The following is a 20,019-nucleotide window of genomic DNA, read 5'->3' on the forward strand; positions in this document are numbered from 1 at the left end:
TAACCATGCAGTGATTTGAATAAGAGACTGGCATATGAATAGGAGTGGGCCCAAGATTAAATAAAAAAGGAGCAATAACAATACGTTTGTAGCCTTACATTTTTTTAGATGGGGTCAGTGACCCCTATTTGAAAGCTGGAAAGAGTCAGAAGGAGAAGACAAATAATTTAAAAACTATAAAAAAGAAAAAATGAAGGCCATTTGAAAAGTTTCTTATAACACACTAAGGGGGTTATTTATCAAAGTCCGAATTTCAGAAAATTTGCTTTGCGGGATAAAATCCGATCTTCATGATTTTTTATGATTTTTCCTCCGATTTTCATGATTTTTTATGATTTTTTATGATTTTTTAACCCGAAAGCTTTGATTTCTTATGCTTTTTGCCCGAAAACTCCAAAAACTTTGGGGTATTGCATGAAACCCAGCGCACATCAAGAAATCATTGGAACTTCTCCCATTGACTTGTATGCAACCTCAACAGTTCTGAGATGCTGGATTTTCAGATTTGGACTTTTCCATCCTCGGGGTTTAATAAATTCTGAAAAATCACAATTTTTTTTCATGGTTTTTGCATTCAGAGTTTAGTAAATAACTCCCTAAAAGTTTACTTAAAGATAAACAACCCAGCCTTCCTGTAATTCAGAACTTTCTGGATAATGGGATTCCAGATAACGGATCCCATAACTGTAGTATCAAATATTTACATTGTATTTACATTGTTGTATCTATTTTAAAAATAATATGATCTATTTCTATAGACATAGACATATGTGTGTGTGCGGAGAAACATTGTGCACTCGGTTCTACAGCAAATAAATTTGTAATCGATATGGATTTAGTTACCCTTTAAACTTTTACGGGTTACAGAGGAGCCACAATGATTGTAATTCCTATAAAACAGCAACATCACTTTAAATATTCATGTCCTTTTGATGTATTGGGGAAAGTATAACTAAACATAGATAGCAGCCAATGACAATGCTTATAGTGCTACCTACGCATATTTCCCATGCGCGGTTCTGTTTGGCTGTGATGATGGGCCCATTATCCATTGCAAGCCCCTAAAAGAATACAGTAGCTTTATATGCAGCCTAATGCTCTTTGCATTTCTACCTGGCCGTTAATTGCATTCTCCTGTTGCCACATTGAGTTTTAACGCTGGCGTGTTTATGCGTGGCTGCTCATTAGATGTCCTTTGGGCCCTTGATAGAAAATCATTCAAGTGATTGTGCAACACCAAATCCTGAGCAATTTGAATGCAAATGAAATCAATGGAAATATGACCTTGTGTGGGGGGGAGAAAAGTTTTCAGCCTCTTTTGATAAATGGCGAATAGCTGAAAATAGAAATTCAATCTAAAGTGACCTACATCAGGGAAACAAAGAATGTGAGCATGGGGCAAGCCTGGGCTGATCATAGTAACATAGTTATTTAGATTGACAAAAGACACACCTCCATCAAGCTAAACCTTTTAAGTCTATACAGTATATAACCTGCCTAACTGCCAGTTGATCCAGAGGAAGTAAAAAAAAAAAAACATTTGAATTCTCTCCAATTTGCCTCAGAGGGGGAAAATCCCTTCCTGACTCCAAAATGGCAATGGGACCAGTCCCTGGATCAACTTGTACTATGAGCTATCTCCCATATCCCTGTATTCCCTCACTTGCTAAACACCATCCAACCCCTTCTTAAAGCTATCTAATGTATCAGCCTGTACCACTGATTCAGGGAGAGAATTCCACATCTTCCCAATATTTGGGTGGAACCACTTTTCTTCTAATCGGAATGGGTGACCTTGTGTCAGCTGGAAAGACCTACTGGTAAATAAAGCATTAAAGAGATTATTATATGATCCCCTTATATATTTATACATAGTCATCATATCACCCCTTAAGCGCCTCTTCTCCAGCGTGAACATCCCCAATTTGGCCAGTCTTTCCTCATAGCTAAGATTTTCAATACCTTTTACCAGCTTAGTTGCCCTTCTCTGTACCCTCTCTAATACAATAATGTCCTGTTTGAGTGATGGAGACCAAAACTGTACGGCATATTCTAGATGGGGCCTTACCAGTGCTCTATACAGTGGAAGAATGACCCCCTCCTCCCGTGAATCAATGCTCCTTTTAATACCGCTCAAGACTTTAATGTCCCTTGATGCTGCTGACTGGCATTGCTTGCTACAGCCATTTTATTATTTACAAGGACTCCAATAGTACATGGCCCAGTGCCTCACCCGACACCCTGTCATGCTGTCATATGAGACACCCACCACCAGTGCTGCGACTAGATGTTACTGGGCCAAACAGTAAACTCAAGTTAGGGACCAAAAAAAATATTGGTAAGTTGACTTACTCTACAAAGACATATTGAAATTACTCATTAATTAGGACCTTACTAGGCCCTCTACAGAGTCTGCTTCCTCTGCCCATCACCCCATTCAGTCCACACACCAACTACCCCACCCCTGACGCTCAGTCAGCTTGCTCTCCATTGATAATCTCTGCTTGCACCCCACACCAGCTGCACTTAAAGGAGAAGGAAATTCCCGGGGCACAAAAACCCTCCCCTGTGTTGCCCCCCTCCCTCCTCCCCCCTGGCCTACCTGTCCCCCTGGGCAAATGCCCCTAACTTGCTACTCACCTCTCTGCGCAGGTCCTGTCCACAGAGCTCACAGGCGACATATCCTCCCAAGCGGTCTTCTTCCTGCTTTGACCGTCGTTTTTGGCGCATGCGCAGTAGGAGCATTTACGTTTTCCGATTTCACTTCATGACATTCATGCGCCAAAAACGCCGGTCAAAGCAGGAAGAAGACCGCTTGGGAGAAGATGTCGCCTGTGAGCTCTGTGGACAGGACCTGCGCAGAGAGGTGAGTAACAAGTTAGGGGCATTTGCCCAGGGGGACAGGTAGGCCAGGGGGGAGGAGGGCAACACAGGAGAGGGGGGAGGGATTTTTGCACCCAGGGGGTTTCCTTCTCCTTTAAGGCTCATGCCTCCTCTAGTTCTGGTCCTGCTGATCTGCAACACCCACCAGCTGTTGCTTGGGGCTAGCAGTTGAACTGTAATAGTTAAAAGGCCACCGGTTGACCATTATATAATAAGATTAATTTAGTAACAGGTTTAAAATTTGTTCTAGCTCTAATAACCCAAAGTGGCCAATCAGCAGGTAGAATTTATTTGTATGCTTATTGAAAGTTGTTATGGGTTACTAGACATGGAGAAAACTGCACCTGTTATTACACTGGCCCTATCAAGTTATTGTCTGCTGCCAGTTTGTCTGCTGTCCCAGTGCCACCACCACTTCCCAGAGGGAATTGTACTTTTACTGCCTCTTTGCTTTTACAGTTTATAGTGGCATTTGGGTTGTGCTATTAAGCTTTTCCCATTCATTCCCATGTACTTGCTACTCTGCGGTGCCATGTTATGTGTAGGGCCTAGGGCTGCCCTAGTGCTGCATGTGTAGGGCCTAGGGCAAAGTCAGCATTACTGCTCATATTAATAACAGCGTCAGTGCTAGTGCACGTTAAAGCAGAATCCAACATATAAATAAATTATTCAGTAATTCAGGGAGCTTTGCAAACCGTCAGTCTCCTCTGACAAATTAATGGCATTGTGACAGGCAGATGTAATATAATGCCATTCACATCATTTATACATATGATTTGAGAATAAAAGCGCAACTGTCAGTTTGTATCTGGCATCACTAGTGATGAGCAACAGTATTCAATAATGCACATTTAAACGTGCCAAAAATGGCACTTTGCTGAGTGAATCATACTTTTTTTGGGGAGTGCATCTTTGCTTACAGAACCTTGGAGGGAAGCACAAATCCTGCCCATGTGCCACCCCTCCGTAATGCAGCTCAGAATCCAAAGTGAGGTGCAACACATGGGTGGTCAGGTGCATTGTGGGCATTAAGAAGTGAAGGGAGCCCTGTACTTATTACTTACCTATACCTTGCACTATATGCACAGTTTTAGTTCAGGTACCTGTATAATGAATACATGGGTGTTCTTATGACTGTATTTACCTTTATAACGCATTCCTCAATAACACAAGAAAGGACCTTTCCATAGGGAGCACAAATATTTGGTAATATTTTTGGAAATTATCAGCATTATACTGTATGTATATGATTTGTCTTCAAAAGCTTCTCCAAGAGAATGTGGAGAATGTGTTAAAGGCTGTTTCCTTCCGCGTTACCTTCCTCTCACCTTGTTTTCTCTAAGGTTCTGATCCTCACTTAGTCATGTTGCCACCGAAGGAAGACTGTTGCATTTCCCTTGGGCAAGAACTCAATTGCACTTGTTAAGCAGCGAATGACAGGGTTCAACGTGGATAATTGCCACGTTGACTATACGTCGTCTATTGTCACTAACAAAAATGATGTTAGTGCACTTTGAAAGATGGAGCACTTTAACTGCAGCAATATCCCCATAATGAATTCTGTATGCCCCAGATTGATCATTAAAGTATGATGGGTCCTAGCGTTTATTACAAATAAATTGGTTTCAGGTGCCCATATTTACACAATATATATAAATATTCATAGGAGTGGACATGACATGATGGTGCAACTCTTGCATGTCTGGGTCGTGGTGATTTCTGATTTGTTCTGTATTGTTCCTCCAGTGCATATTTTAATATTGGCCCAGACAGCGATTTTGGTATGTCAGCATACAGCTCCAACAAGGATATTTGATTGGGCTTGTTAATCATTAGTAACTCATTTGAATGTCTGACTTATAAGATTTGTTTGTTTAAAGTTTGTTTAAAGAACTTGGAACAACAAGCTTTCAGATTGCTTATGATTCACTGATGCATTTGTGCTAAATGGATTGAATATTGATCTTCATTTTTCATATTTTAATAAGGGACTTTACTGCTTTTATTGATTAATTTTTAATGGTTTTAATAATTGGGTATAATTATTGCTATAGCATTCTTAACCAGACAGTCATTATCTTTTATTTTCATTTTTATTGGTTCTGGATTGATTTATAAAGTAGGTTAAAGTTACTGTATGGATGACCAGAGATATATAAACCAGAGTGTGAGGTTCAAGATATTTGGGGATCATTATCCCTGCATGTACACATTCACTCAAATAAGGGTTAGTGATGAGCTAACCTGTCCCTTTTCGCGTCACGAAAAATTTGCGAAAAACAAGTCAAACATTATACTACAATTTTTTATGCGCACAACAATATTTTCTCACTCCAAATGCATTCAAGTCAATGGGCATGTTTCTTGTGACAACTTTTTTCTTGGGACTCTTTTGTCCAAATGCATTAAAGTCAATGGGCGTTTTTGTCTCGGCGACAATTTTGTCTTGGCGACTTTTTTTCACGGCAGAATTTTTAGGGACAGTGCGGAATTTTGCCATGAATGCCTAGCGAAAACATTTGCTCATCTCTATTAAGGAAGCTTTAAATATTCATGGGTGCTTGATGTATTGTACTCACTTACTTATTGTTTGTACTCACTTACTTATTTATAACTTATTTATAACTTTACTAGAAGGGTAATCCCATATGGGGTAGAATGTCATATGGGGTTACCATTAAATCTTGATTTGAGTTCCTATGCTGCTATGTAACACCCAGGGTACTAACCCTTCAATTCTCCTCTTGGAGCTTCTGGCTGCTCTACTAATAGACTTCATCCTACCACTAATTCCTAGAACAAGCAATTACAGATTCCTCTGTGACACTAATAGTGATGCTGCCTTTCACTTTGCTAAAAAATTTGTGAAATTTGAGTCAATGGGGAGGTCAAATTACTTTGCAGTTAAGGCATTTTTAGCTCTGCAATAAAATCTACATTGTCCTACCTTGTTAGGTTAGAAGCTTTTACTTTTCTACTATGTTACAATTATTCTTCATAGAAACAAATGCTCCCTTGATGCCAATTTTTTTTAAACCTGGGACCAGCTCCTTAGATATAGGAGATGGGGGGGCTGTGGAGGACTCTGATCCCATTGGTTAATGTGAGATGCAAGAGGTGCATAATAATGATTAGGAAGTACAGTGGCTCAGTGCGTAACACATCTGAAAGGAGTTTGTATGTTCTGTCCATGAGGGTCACTTATAGATACAAGGCAAATTGTGTCAGGGCAGTAACCCATGGCAACCAATTGTTTGCTTTAATCATTCTACCTGCAGCTGGCTGATAAATGCTAATTACTGATTGTTTGATATGGATTACTGTCTAAATGTTTATAAATGGGCCCCATGTCGGAATCCCACAGTTCCTCCCACACTCCAAAAAACACACACTATCACAATATGAGATATACCATGAGTTGACTGACGGTAAATTGTGTTATTCTCACTAGAGATGTCGCGAACTGTTCGCCGGCGAACTTGTTCGCGCGAACATCGGGTGTTCGCGCTCGCCGGAAGTTCGCGAACGTCGCGCGACGTTCGCCATTTTGGGTTCGCCATTGTTGGCGCTTTTTTTTGCCCTCTCACCCCAGACCAGCAGGTACATGGCAGCCAATCAGGAAGCTCTCCCCTGGACCACTCCCCTTCCCTATAAAAACCGAAGCCCTGCAGCGTTTTTTCACTCTGCCTGTGTGTGCTGAAGAGATAGTGTAGGGAGAGAGCTGCTGCCTGTTAGTGATTTCAGGGACAGTTGAAAGTTTGCTGGCTAGTAATCGTTTTGATACTGCTCTGTTATTGGAGGGACAGAAGTCTGCAGGGGTTTGAGGGACATTTAAGCTTAGGTAGCTTTGCTGGCTAGTAATCTACCTTCTACTGCAGTGCTCTGTATGTAGCTGCAGTGGGCAGCTGTCCTGCTTCTGATCTCATCTGCTGACTGCTGCAATAACAGTAGTCCTTGTAAGGACTGCTTCTATTTATTTTTTTGTTGTTTTACTACTACTACTACTACTACTACTATAAGAGCCCAGTGCTATTAGTCTAGCAGTGTTGGGGAGTGGGACTGGTGTGCTAATCTGCTGCTCCTAGTAGTTCAGCAGCACCAACTTTAATTTTTTTTTTTAATATTCATTTTTTTTTTATTTTACTTTTTTTTATTTTACTACCGCTGTAGTAGTGTATAAGTTGACCTTTTAGGCATTATTTGCCCTGTAGGCATTATTTGCACAGTGTTTTCTTCAACCCGCCATCTAGCTGTGTGACCTTGTTCACATTCTGTCTAAATATCCATAATATTACCGTCTCCAGAAAAAACACCGGAGTGACTTTTTTCAAGCAGCCATAATATATTTTACGTAATCCGTATCCACCGCTGTAGTAGTGTATACGTTGACCTTGTAGGCATTATTTGCACAGTGTTTTCTTCAACCCGCCACCTAGCTGTGTGACCTTGTTCACATTCTGTCTAAATATCCATAATATTACCGTCTCCAGAAAAAACACCGGAGTGACTTTTTTCAAGCAGCCATAATATATTTTACGTAATCCGTATCCACCGCTGTAGTAGTGTATACGTTGACCTTGTAGGCATTATTTGCACAGTGTTTTCTTCAACCCGCCATCTAGCTGTGTGACCTTGTTCACATTCTGTCTAAATATCCATAATATTACCGTCTCCAGAAAAAACACCGGAGTGACTTTTTTCAAGCAGCCATAATATATTTTACGTAATCCGTATCCACCGCTGTAGTAGTGTATACGTTGACCTTGTAGGCATTATTTGCACAGTGTTTTCTTCAACCCGCCATCTAGCTGTGTGACCTTGTTCACATTCTGTCTAAATATCCATAATATTACCGTCTCCAGAAAAAACACCGGAGTCACTTTTTTCAAGCAGCATTCATATATTTTACGTAATCCGTATCCACCGCTGTAGTAGTGTATACGTTGGCCTTGTAGGCATTATTTGCACACTGTTTTCTTCAACCCGCCATCGAGCTGTGTGACCTTGTTCCCATTCTGTCTAAATATCCATAATATTACCGTCTCCAGAAAAAACACCGGAGTCACTTTTTTCAAGCAGCATTCATATATTTTACGTAATCCGTATCCATCGCTGTAGTAGTGTATACGTTGGCCTTGTAGGCATTATTTGCACACTGTTTTCTTCAACCCGCCATCGAGCTGTGTGACCTTGTTCCCATTCTGTCTAAATATCCATAATATTACCGTCTCCAGAAAAAACACCGGAGTCACTTTTTTCAAGCAGCATTCATATATTTTACGTAATCCGTATCCACCGCTGTAGTAGTGTATACGTTGGCCTTGTAGGCATTATTTGCACAGTGTTTTCTTCAACCCGCCATCGAGCTGTGTGAGCTTGTTCACATTTTGTCTAAATATTGATAATATTATCGTCTCTAGAAAAACCACTTGAGTTACTTTTTTTCAAGCAGCATTCATATATTTTACGTAATCCGTATCCACCGCTGTAGTAGTGTATACGTTGACCTTGTAGGCATTATTTGCACACTGTTTTCTTCAACCCGCCATCGAGCTGTGTGACCTTGTTCCCATTCTGTCTAAATATCCATAATATTACCGTCTCCAGAAAAAACACCGGAGTCACTTTTTTCAAGCAGCATTCATATATTTTACGTAATCCGTATCCACCGCTGTAGTAGTGTATACGTTGGCCTTGTAGGCATTATTTGCAGAGTGTTTTCTTCAACCCGCCATCGAGCTGTGTGAGCTTGTTCACATTTTGTCTAAATATTGATAATATTATCGTCTCTAGAAAAACCACTTGAGTTACTTTTTTTCAAGCAGCATTCATATATTTTACGTAATCCGTATCCACCGCTGTAGTAGTGTATACGTTGACCTTGTAGGCATTATTTGCACACTGTTTTCTTCAACCCGCCATCGAGCTGTGTGACCTTGTTCCCATTCTGTCTAAATATCCATAATATTACCGTCTCCAGAAAAAACACCGGAGTCACTTTTTTCAAGCAGCATTCATATATTTTACGTAATCCGTATCCACCGCTGTAGTAGTGTATACGTTGGCCTTGTAGGCATTATTTGCACACTGTTTTCTTCAACCGCCATCGAGCTGTGTGACCTTGTTCCCATTCTGTCTAAATATCCATAATATTACCGTCTCCAGAAAAAACACCGGAGTCACTTTTTTCAAGCAGCATTCATATATTTTACGTAATCCGTATCCACCGCTGTAGTAGTGTATACGTTGACCTTGTAGGCATTATTTGCACACTGTTTTCTTCAACCCGCCATCGAGCTGTGTGAGCTTGTTCACATTTTGTCTAAATATTGATAATATTATCGTCTCTAGAAAAAACCACTTGAGTTACTTTTTTTCAAGCAGCATTCATATATTTTACGTAATCCGTATCCACCGCTGTAGTAGTGTATACGTTGACCTTGTAGGCATTATTTGCACACTGTTTTCTTCAACCCGCCATCGAGCTGTGTGACCTTGTTCACATTTTGTCTAAATATTGATAATATTATCGTCTCTAGAAAAACCACTTGAGTTACTTTTTTCAAGCAGCATTCATATATTTTACGTAATCCGTATCCACCGCTGTAGTAGTGTATACGTTGACTTTGTAGGCATTATTTGCACAGTGTTTTCTTCAACCCGCCATCTAGCTGTGTGTATTATCGTTCCAGAAAAACCAACTGAGTTTTTGTTGTTGTTGTTGTTTTTTTAAAAAATAATGCCAGGCAAAGGCAGGCCGCCACGCAGAGGCCGTGCTAGGGGCCGTGCTGCTATGCAATCCTGTGGCCCTAGCAAATTGCCCAGTTTTAAAAAGCCAATGACCCTGAACTCCCAAAATGCTGAAGAGGTAGTTGACTGGCTTACACAGCACACCCCATCCTCTACCGTTTCTAACTTTACCACAACATCCTCCTCATCCTCCACTGCTATGGCCACCCCACGTAACACTTCCTCCACCACCGGTGCCCCTTCTTCACTGGGGTCAGAGGAGTTATTTTCCAATGAGTTTCTTGAACTGAGTAATGCGCAACCATTATTGCCAGAAGAAGATGAAGGAGATGAGGACCTTACACCAGATTTAATTCTGGCAGAGAACACGATAGAGATGACATAATGAGTGATGAGGAGGAGGTCCCCGCTGCTGCTTCCTTCTGTGATGTGTCAGAAGAAATTGATGCATCTGAGGAGAATGATGATGAGGAGATTGATGTTTTGTGGGTGCCTAGTAGAAGAGAGCAAGAGGAGGGTAGTTCAGATGGAGAGACGGAGAGTCAGAGAGGCAGTAGGAGAATAAGACTTAGAAGAAGCAGGGAGACAGCCCGCAGGGATCAGCAGGGCAACAACATGTATCGGCACCTGTGTTCAGCCGGCCAACGCACCCGCCATTGCCGCCAATACGCCAACTCCGCCAACTTCTACTGTTACCGCCAGATCGCACACTTCCAAAAGTCAGCAGTGTGGGATTTTTTTAATGTGTGTGCCTCTGACAAAAGCATTGTAATTTGCAATGAGTGCAGTCAGAAACTGAGCCTTGGTAAGCCCAACAGCCACATAGGTACAACTTCTATGCGAAGGCACATGAGCGGCAAGCACAAAGCACTTTGGGAGCAACCTCAAAGGCAACAGGCAAACTAAAAGCCACACTCCTTCTGGTCCAGCATCTTACTGCTCTACCTCTGCTCTCCTTGACCCGTCTGAACCACCCTCCACTCCGCCTTCCACCTTGACCACCTGTTCCCATTCCCAGTCATCTGCCACCAGCCAAGTTTCTGTGAAGGCCATGTTTGAGCGTAAGAAGCCAATGTCTGACTGTCACCCCCTTGCCCGGCGTCTGACAGCTGGCTTGTCTGCACTCTTAGCCCGCCAGCTTTTACCATACCAGCTGGTGGACTCTGAGGCCTTCCGCAAATTTGTAGCAATTGGGACACCGCAGTGGAAGGTACCCAGCCGCAATTTTTTTTCTAAAAAGGGAATACCACACCTGTACCAACATGTGCAGAGCCAAGTTACCGCATCTCTGTCACTTAGTGTTGGGCCAAAGGTCCATATGACTACTGACGCATGGTCCTCCAAGCATGGTCAGGGCAGGTATGTCACCTACACTGCCCACTGGGTGAACTTGGTAATGGCTGGGAAGCAGGGAATGGGTAGCTCAACAACAACAGTGGAGTTGGTGTCACCGCCACGGATTGCACGCGGTTCTGCCACCACTCTACTCCTCCATCGCTCTCTACCTCGTCTTCTTCTTCTTCTTACTCTGCTGCTGGGTCCTCCTTCTCCTCCTCCACACCTGTGCACCCCCAGCTCCCCCTAGGCTATTCGACGTGCCAGGTACGCCGTTGTCACGCTGTCTTGGGGATGACGTGCCTGGAAAGCAAAAACCATACCGGATCTGTACTCCTGTCATCTCTGCAGTCACAGGCCGATCGGTGGCTGACCCCACACCAACTGCAGATCGGAAAAGTGGTGTGTGACAATGGAAGCAATCTGTTGGCAGCGTTGAGACTAGGCAATTTAACACATGTGCCCTGCATGGCACATGTGTTAAATTTAATAGTCCAACGTTTTGTCTCCAAGTACCCAGGATTCCAGGACGTTCTCACCCAGTCCAGAAAGGTGTCGGCCCATTTCAGACGTTCCTACACAGCCATGGCACGCCTTGCTGACATTCAGCAGCGCTACAACATGCCAGTCAGGCGTTTGATTTCTGACAGCCAGACTCGCTGGAATTCAACGCTCCTTATGTTGGAACGTCTGCTGCAACAACAAAGGGCCGTCAACGAGTACCTTTTTGAACTGGGTGGTAGGACTGGATCTGCACAGCTGGGGATTTTTTTCCCCCGTTACTGGGTGCTTATGCGCGATGCCTGCAGGCTCATGCGACCTTTTGAAGAGGTGACAAATATGGTCAGTCGCACCGAAGGCACCATCAGCGACCTAATACCCTTCGCTTTCTTCCTGGAGCGTGCCGTGCGACGAGTGACAGATGAGGCTGTAGACCAGCGTGACGAGGAGCTGGAAGCGCACGATTTCTGGTCGGAATCACCAGAACGAACCCAGGCACCTGCTGCAACGCAGGGAGAGGTGCCAGAAGTGGAGTCAGAGGAGGAAGGTGGCTTTGTGGAGGAGGAGGAGGAGGACCAACAGGAGCAGGCTTCCCAGGGGGCTAGTGGTGACCTTTTGGGGACCCCTGGTCTTGTACGTGGCTGGGGGGAGGAGACCGTGGATGATGCAGTCCTTGATAATGAGGAAGCGGAGATGGATAGCTCTGCATCCAACCTTGTGAGAATGGGGTCTTTCATGCTGTCATGCCTGTTGAAGGACCCCCGTATCAAGAGGCTTAAGGAGAAGGACCTGTACTGGGTCGCAACGCTACTAGACCCTCGGTACAAGCATAAAGTGTCAGAAATGTTACCAACATACCACAAGTCCGAAAAGATGCGGCATTTACAAACCAGCCTGCAAAACATGTTGTACAATGCTTTTAAGGGTGATGTCACTTCAGGAACTCATCAACATTCCAGGGGCAGAGGTGCCAGTAATCCTGCCACGAGCACACCTGCAAGGACAAAGCCCTTTGGCCAGTCTGTAACGTCAGACATGCAAATGTTTTTCTGTCCAAGGCAGCGCCACAACCCTTCTGGATCCACCCTCAAAGAACGCCTTGACCGGCAGGTAGCGGACTACCTGGCATTAACTGCAGATATCGACACTCTGAGGAGCGATGAACCCCTGGACTACTGGGTGCGCAGGCTTGATCTGTGGCCAGAGCTGTCACAATTTGCCATGAACCTCTTGTCTTGCCCAGCCTCAAGTGTGCTCTCAGAAAGGACCTTCAGTGCAGCAGGAGGGATTGTAACTGAGAAGAGAACTCGCCTAGGTCACAAAAGTGTCGATTACCTGACCTTTATTAAAATGAATGAGGGGTGGATCTCGGAGGGTTACTGCACGCCGGAAGACTTGTTCTGACTTCTATGCAGCTGTCCTTCTCTTCAAGCCTCATGACTCCACACACAGCTGTCCTTTAGCGTCCTCCTCCTCCCTCCGCCACCGTTACAAACTAGGGTGCAAACCCTACTGGTTTAATTTTTTCTGGCCTCTGTGCTTCAGTGGCTGCAACCAAAAAAACTGGGCAAACAATGTCTACAAGGTCAACGTATGGCAAAAAATGACTATTTTCAGCATTTATATGGCATATTTTTTCTGGCAACTGTGCTTCAGTGGCTGCATCCAAAAAAATGCATATTTTCTGCATTTATATGGCATAATTTTTCTGGCCTCTGTGCTTCAGTGGCTGCAACCAAAAAAATGCATATTTTCTGCATTTATATGGCATAATTTTTCTGGCCTCTGTGCTTCAGTGGCTGCAACCAAAAAAATTTATATTTTCAGCATTTATATGGCATAATTTTTCTGGCAACTGTGCTTCAGTGGCTGCGACCAAAAAAATGACTATTTTCAGCATTTATATGGCATATTTTTTCTGGCCTCTGTGCTTCAGTGGCTGCGGCCAAAAAAACTGGGCAAACAATGCCTACAAGGTCAACGACGTTGACCTTGTAGGCATTGTTTGCCCAGTTTTTTTGGCCGCAGCCACTGAAGCACAGAGGCCAGAAAAAATATGCCATATAAATGCTGAAAATAGTCATTTTTTGCCATACGTTGACTCAACGTATATGGCAAAAAATGACTATTTTCAGCATTTATATGGCATATTTTTTCTGGCAACTGTGCTTCAGTGGCTGCGACCAAAAAAAATGCATATTTTCTGCATTTATATGGCATAATTTTTCTGGCCTCTGTGCTTCAGTGGCTGCAACCAAAAAAATTTATATTTTCAGCATTTATATGGCATAATTTTTCTGTCAACTGTGCTTCAGTGGCTGCGACCAAAAAAATGCATGTTTTCTGCATTTATATGGCATAATATTTCTGGCCTCTGTGCTTCAGTGGCTGCAACCAAAAAAGTTTATATTTTCAGCATTTATATGGCATAATTTTTCTGTCAACTGTGCTTCAGTGGCTGCGACCAAAAAAATGCATATTTTCTGCATTTATATGGCATAATTTTTCTGGCCTCTGTGCTTCAGTGGCTGCAACCAAAAAAATTTATATTTTCAGCATTTATATGGCATAATTTTTCTGGCAACTGTGCTTCAGTGGCTGCGTCCAAAAAAACTGGGCAAACAATGTCTACAAGGTCAACGTATGGCGAAAAATGACTATTTTCAGCATTTATATGGCATATTTTTTCTGGCAACTGTGCTTCAGTGGCTGCGTCCAAAAAAACTGGGCAAACAATGCCTACAAGGTCAACGTATGGCAGTTGTTTAAAGAGAACAGCAGATTACTAGCCAGCAAAGCTACCTAAGCTAAAATGTCCCTCAAATCCCTGCAGACTTCTGTCCCTCCAATACAGAGCAGTATCAAGCAGATTACTAGCCAGCAAACTTACTATCATCTGTCCCTGAAATCACTAACAGCTCTCCCCCTACACTATCTCTTCCAAGCACACACAGGCAGATTTTTCAGATACATTTTTGCCCTTGATCCCCCTCTGGCATGCCACTGTCCAGGTCGTTGCACCCTTTAAACAACTTTAAAATCATTTTTCTGGCCAGAAATGTCTTTTCTAGATGTTAAAGTTCGCCTTCCCATTGAAGTCTATGGGGTTCGCGAACCGTTCGCGAACCGCTCGCGTTTTTGCGCAAGTTCGCGAATATGTTCGCGAACTTTTTTTCCGACGTTCGCTACATCCCTAATTCTCACTATACTATTGACCATCAGTCCTGATAACAAACAGATTTGTTTCTTGGTAGAGTAATGTCGTGCCTTCAACAGCGCAAGTAGATCCTCCATGAATGGATGAGAAAATACACAAATTGAGGAGGTCTAACATATATAAATCAAGTTTCTCAGTAGCCATCAGCTTCTCAAATATCAGGTTGCAGTGCTTGTGTAGAGAAGCCATGGGCAAGATCATAGAGGACGGTATGTGGTGGTGCTCTGTAGTGCATGTGCTGAGGGCAGGGTGTGGTGGATCAGAGTCATGTTGATGAAACAATGAAGCTAAGGGGGGGGGGGTAGATTATGGCAAGGACTTTCAACAATTAATTCATACCGGGGGAATCAAAGGAAGAGCCCTGTCTTTTAACAGGAATTAAAATACCCTTTCTTTGTGGCAAGCTGTAATGATCCCTTAAGGAAACAGAACATATATTGTACATGCACTCTTGTTACTACACACATGAACACCTCTTGTATAATTGGGGTGCTGGACCATGAAACTGGAGTAAATGCTTCACACTAAAGGCGCTCATGCTAAAGGATGAATCAAAAGCAACTAAATTGAACCATGAAGAAAAGTTCAGATCTTCAGATAAAACACTTGGTTCAATGAAAACAAACAGAAATGCATTTCAAATTGGAAAGAAATTGGCTACAAGAGCAAATAGGGTTGTTAAAAGAGAACACTTGGTTATTTTATTAGATGTAGAAAGGATGGCTGCTGACCCAGTTGGCATGCATGGAATATACCCCAAACTTCCACAGAGCGCAGGGACATTAGGAGCTACACTTCATTGTTAAGTAGAATTGTCTCAAGTGACTTTCAGTGGAGAGAATGGCTCACTGCCGGTGACTCTCCACATGTCATATCCTCTGCTTTTTAACTTAAAGTAAACCATGTTGTTCTTTTCACCAAAGCAATCACTTTGACAACTGAAAAATGTGAATTTCGAATAACAATTTTAAATTCTCAAAACTTTCAAAACAAAATGCAGGGTATACATTACGCACCTAGAGCATCTTTTCACTAACCTTTTGCAATAGGCATCTATCTATCATTACCAATCCCTTTGTCCATAGAAGTTATTACTCTTTGAAAACGTCTCCCCTTGTCTCTATATGAGTAGATCAGTGTAGGGCGACATCGTTATATCCGCATCTTACATGATTTTTATAGGGTATACAGTATAACACAAAATACATGAAACATTAGTAGATAACAAACAATCTTGCATTGTGATAAGAAACTTTTAATCAGGTAACAGGGTGGGTCGATTTCTCATACAGAAGCCATCTTGGGATGGACCATGTGCTCTGCAGGGTCTCGACTATGGGGGTTATTTATCGAAGTCCGATTTTATCTCAACATTTTCTGCTACAAACTCTGAACAAATCCACTTCGGTTTTTTATGCTTCTTTATTATTACATTTTCCCAAAAAATTGCTTTGCGGAAAAAAAAATCAGATTTTCACGAAAAGGACTGCACTCAAAACTCCTGCTGGCCATGTTTTCACCTGCTTCAGAACCGGTTTTAGAGTGGTCTGTATGCTGGAATTAGCATAACAGAGATGTGGTCTGAGTATCTGGGACAGGGCTCTGCTCGGTTCGCACTGGAAATGTTTGTGTAAACCAGATCCGGCGTGTTTGGCCCTCTCATAGCAAATTCCACAAGCTGATGGAATTTAGGGAGCAATGACCATTCACATGGTTAAAATCTCCAGCGATGATAATCAGTCCATCTGAGTGAGTGTTTTGTACATCCGTGATATCGCTGTACAGCTCCCAGAGCGCATCTTTAGTGTTCGCGCTGGGAGGAATGTAAACTCCAATAATATGAATGGAGGCAAACTCACAGGGTAAATAAAAGGGTCTGCACTTCACAACAACAAACTCTACCAGCGGTGAGCAGTCGCTGGACACAAGCACAGAGTTCCTGCACCATTTCATGTTGATGTAAACACACAGAGCACCACGACTCTTTCGCTGACCCGGGTCTCCGTGAATATGAACATGCAGCTGTCTCTGAATTCACGCTGGGTAGTTCGCTGGAGTCAAATGTAGTCCATTTTATTTTTTATGGAGCAGACATTAGATACTAGTATGGACAGGAGAGTGGGTTGGCTGGGGATAGTTCTTAGCCTAGCACTTACTCCTGCTCGCTTTCCGCGCTTCCGCGTCCTCGTACACCGTTTCCGTGTGCTTCTCCTCCTGCCAGTGGCCCCAGGCGAGACCGCGATCAGAAGATCCGGCTCCCGAAGTAGGCCGAGATCCCGTGGTGTGTGCAATAAGCCATCCTTTATCGTAAGATATGCATGATTGCTGTACCGAAGGAGTGTCTGGCTATCATAGACCTGGACCTTAGTTGTTCGGATGTCCATAGCTTCACAAAAACAAAGTAAAAAAGCACAAAAAATACACAAACAAAGAAAGCACCTTGTGATCCGGAGAGGCCCCTGTAATATACTGTTGCGCCGCCATCTTGTCCGCCACTAGGCCCACAGTCTCCCCAGAGGTGCTCCACGTCACCAGGCCAGCAGTCTGCCCTGCAGTTCAGGCACCAGCTTGGTCCCAGGTACCTCTACTACTCGAGTCCCCGGCTTCTGTTGAGAAGGTAGGGGGTAGGTAGTTTTGTTCTCCGGCTCTGTGTGTGCTAGAGAGACAGTTTTTCCTCCTTTAGGCAGCAGATGTCCCTTTTAGGCTGCTGGTGTGGGAGATGTTGGCAGATGGGGACTTGTAAAGCACAGATGGGTGCAGATTTTAAAAGTGCCCTGGGAGCCCTTGCAGATGTGTCTTCCCTGGGGGAGGGTGAGCGTATCATGTTCTTACTACTATCATATCACAATGAAACACCCATCATGTCGGACGTTTATCATTATTTACTTAACATATTACATTTGCTGAGTGTGCACTGCCTTGTCCTGTCTCTGCACTGTGCTGTCCTGTCTTGCAGGAGTTGCATATTTTTGCACTTGCACTTTTTGTCTGTTGTCCGGTACATCTATGTTGTGTGTAGCACCATGGTCCTAGAGGAACGTTGTTTCGTTTCACTGTGTACTGTACAAACGTATATGGATGAAATGACAATGAACTCACTCTTGACTCTTGTAGGGCGCTGTGGTGACTCTTTGCCAGGTGCCATTTCAACCTCTTCTCCTCCAGTAGTTACGCCACTGGCAGTTGACCCATTAATAAATACAAGAGGGATCATTTATAAATGCAAATGCAATGTGCAAAGTGCAATTCAGGGCGAAAATTGCCATGTTTTTACCCATAATGTAACGTCTTTCCTATAGTTCCTAACTGTCTCAGTTGCATCTAATACTTCAAACTACTCTTCTATTTAGACACAAAGCAGATGCAAGTTGTTTCTAGCATTTTTAATGTGAGGGATGTATATTTTCCACAGTAAGCATTCAGAACACTGTTCTTGTGTGGCTATTGATGCAACCTATTGTTGGACCCATGAAGCTACTGTCAGGTCCAGCATCTCAGTAGCTCCAGGTTTCTTCAGCAGGGCACGAACCAGGGGTAGGCAGCGTAAGCACTTGCCTAGGGCGCAAAGCTGGGTAGGCACCAGGCACATACCTTCTCTGCCTCTTACCCCCAGTCCAGTCCCTCTCTCCTTTCTGGCTAGCGTAAATTCACGTATGCGTGCCTATTGAGCGATGTGAAAGGCCAGGTTGCCTAGGGTGCCTGGACACCGCTGTCCATCAGTATCAACAGATGCGTTTTGCAATGCTTTTGCATAAGAATCAAGTGCAGAGGTGTGTTTGGATCGAATGAATTGTGCTCTCCTTTGTGTCTATTTGGTAATCTTAGGGACCTCTCTGGAATAATGCCTATTGTTTGAAATATTACATTAGATACAGGACAATCATGTGCTACAGTTGGCTGAAGTTGGTTTAGCTTAGCATACCCAGTGCACCTACCTGCACCAGTCATTCATTTTTTACTCAAAATGCTTTTACTCAATGGGGCAAATTTACTAAAGGGCGAAGTGGCCGTTGCTAGTGAAAATTTGTCAGAAATCCAAATAGGCAATCCAATTCACTAACAGGTGTAGAATTCACTAAAGTGCAGATTTTACTGAATGTTACCTATTTCACCAGAGTTGACTTTGCAACCTCAGACCAGGCAAACTGCTAAAATGAAGCTAGATTTTCCTCAATCTTACGTCACTTACATCATATCCTGTCTGCCGAAAATGCATTAAAGTTGAAAAAACACTGGTGACTTGTCCTTTTTTTGAAGCTGGATTCCCTGCAAAAGTCCTAAACTAAACTTTTTTGGGTTAACATTTCTCCATGGCCATGGACCATTCATTTTAGGGTGGGCTCATGTGTAGGGCATTATATGATCTATTTTGTCTTTATTAAGGTTCCTTGGACATTTGTAATAAAAAGTGGCCACTTCAAGCATTTGCACCAACATCTCTAATAAAGACGTCCATACAACTTTAATGTACCCACCCTATTCAAATTGACCTAAGCATAAGATCACTAGCGACTTTTCGATAGACATAAACGAACGATAGGAAATCTTCACTATGAAATGCTCGCACTGGAGGCGTCGCTAACGATAGTTGCCATCATTTGGTGCGCAGGACGCAACTTTGCATTTTAGTGAATTAGCGTAGTGGTAACAAATTTGTGCCTGGCGAAGTGGTGCAAAGTGTGTGAAGTGTGCGAAGCAGTTGCTGTTGACAATTTACCCTTTAGTAAATCTGCCCCAGTGTCTGTTAATGGGTGACAATTTATTGATATATGAAGAGATGTTGTTGGGTTTTTACATTTCATTAAACTATTTGTAATAATATTTGGAAAAAAAATACATATTTCCAAAATGGGCTCCAACTATTCAGTGGGAAAAACCATTTCGACTAAATTCCTTCACAGAGGCAGGAGGATTTTCCATCTGTCCAAATTCTTTATAGGCTGATGGATCTTTATTGCTCACCAAACCACATGGTTTCTATTTTTGTTGGAAATGTAAAGCCTGTGGATTTGGCACAAGCTAAAAGTTTGCTTTTCCAGTGAGCACAATAAATATTTTATCAAGCACTGTATGAATTGCGTGTTTGTACACTTGAATGACGTTGGTGTGCACTGCATTGATGGCAGCAATAAACTTAGAACAACAAAAAGATGCCTAAAAGACTTCTAAGAACACGTAGGCATCACTATTGTGTTTAAGGGGGTTACTATTCTGAAACTGAATTCTTAGACTTAAATATTTACGTTTTCTTTAGACTGCACTAGAAATTAACAGGACCTTATTTTCAGAAGATCTAGTTATTTCTTTTAATGCAAATATCTTCAAATAATTTA

Source organism: Xenopus laevis, chromosome 2S (genome assembly GCF_017654675.1).
Source record: "Xenopus laevis strain J_2021 chromosome 2S, Xenopus_laevis_v10.1, whole genome shotgun sequence".
In the NCBI taxonomy this organism is placed as follows: Eukaryota; Metazoa; Chordata; class Amphibia; order Anura; family Pipidae; genus Xenopus; species Xenopus laevis.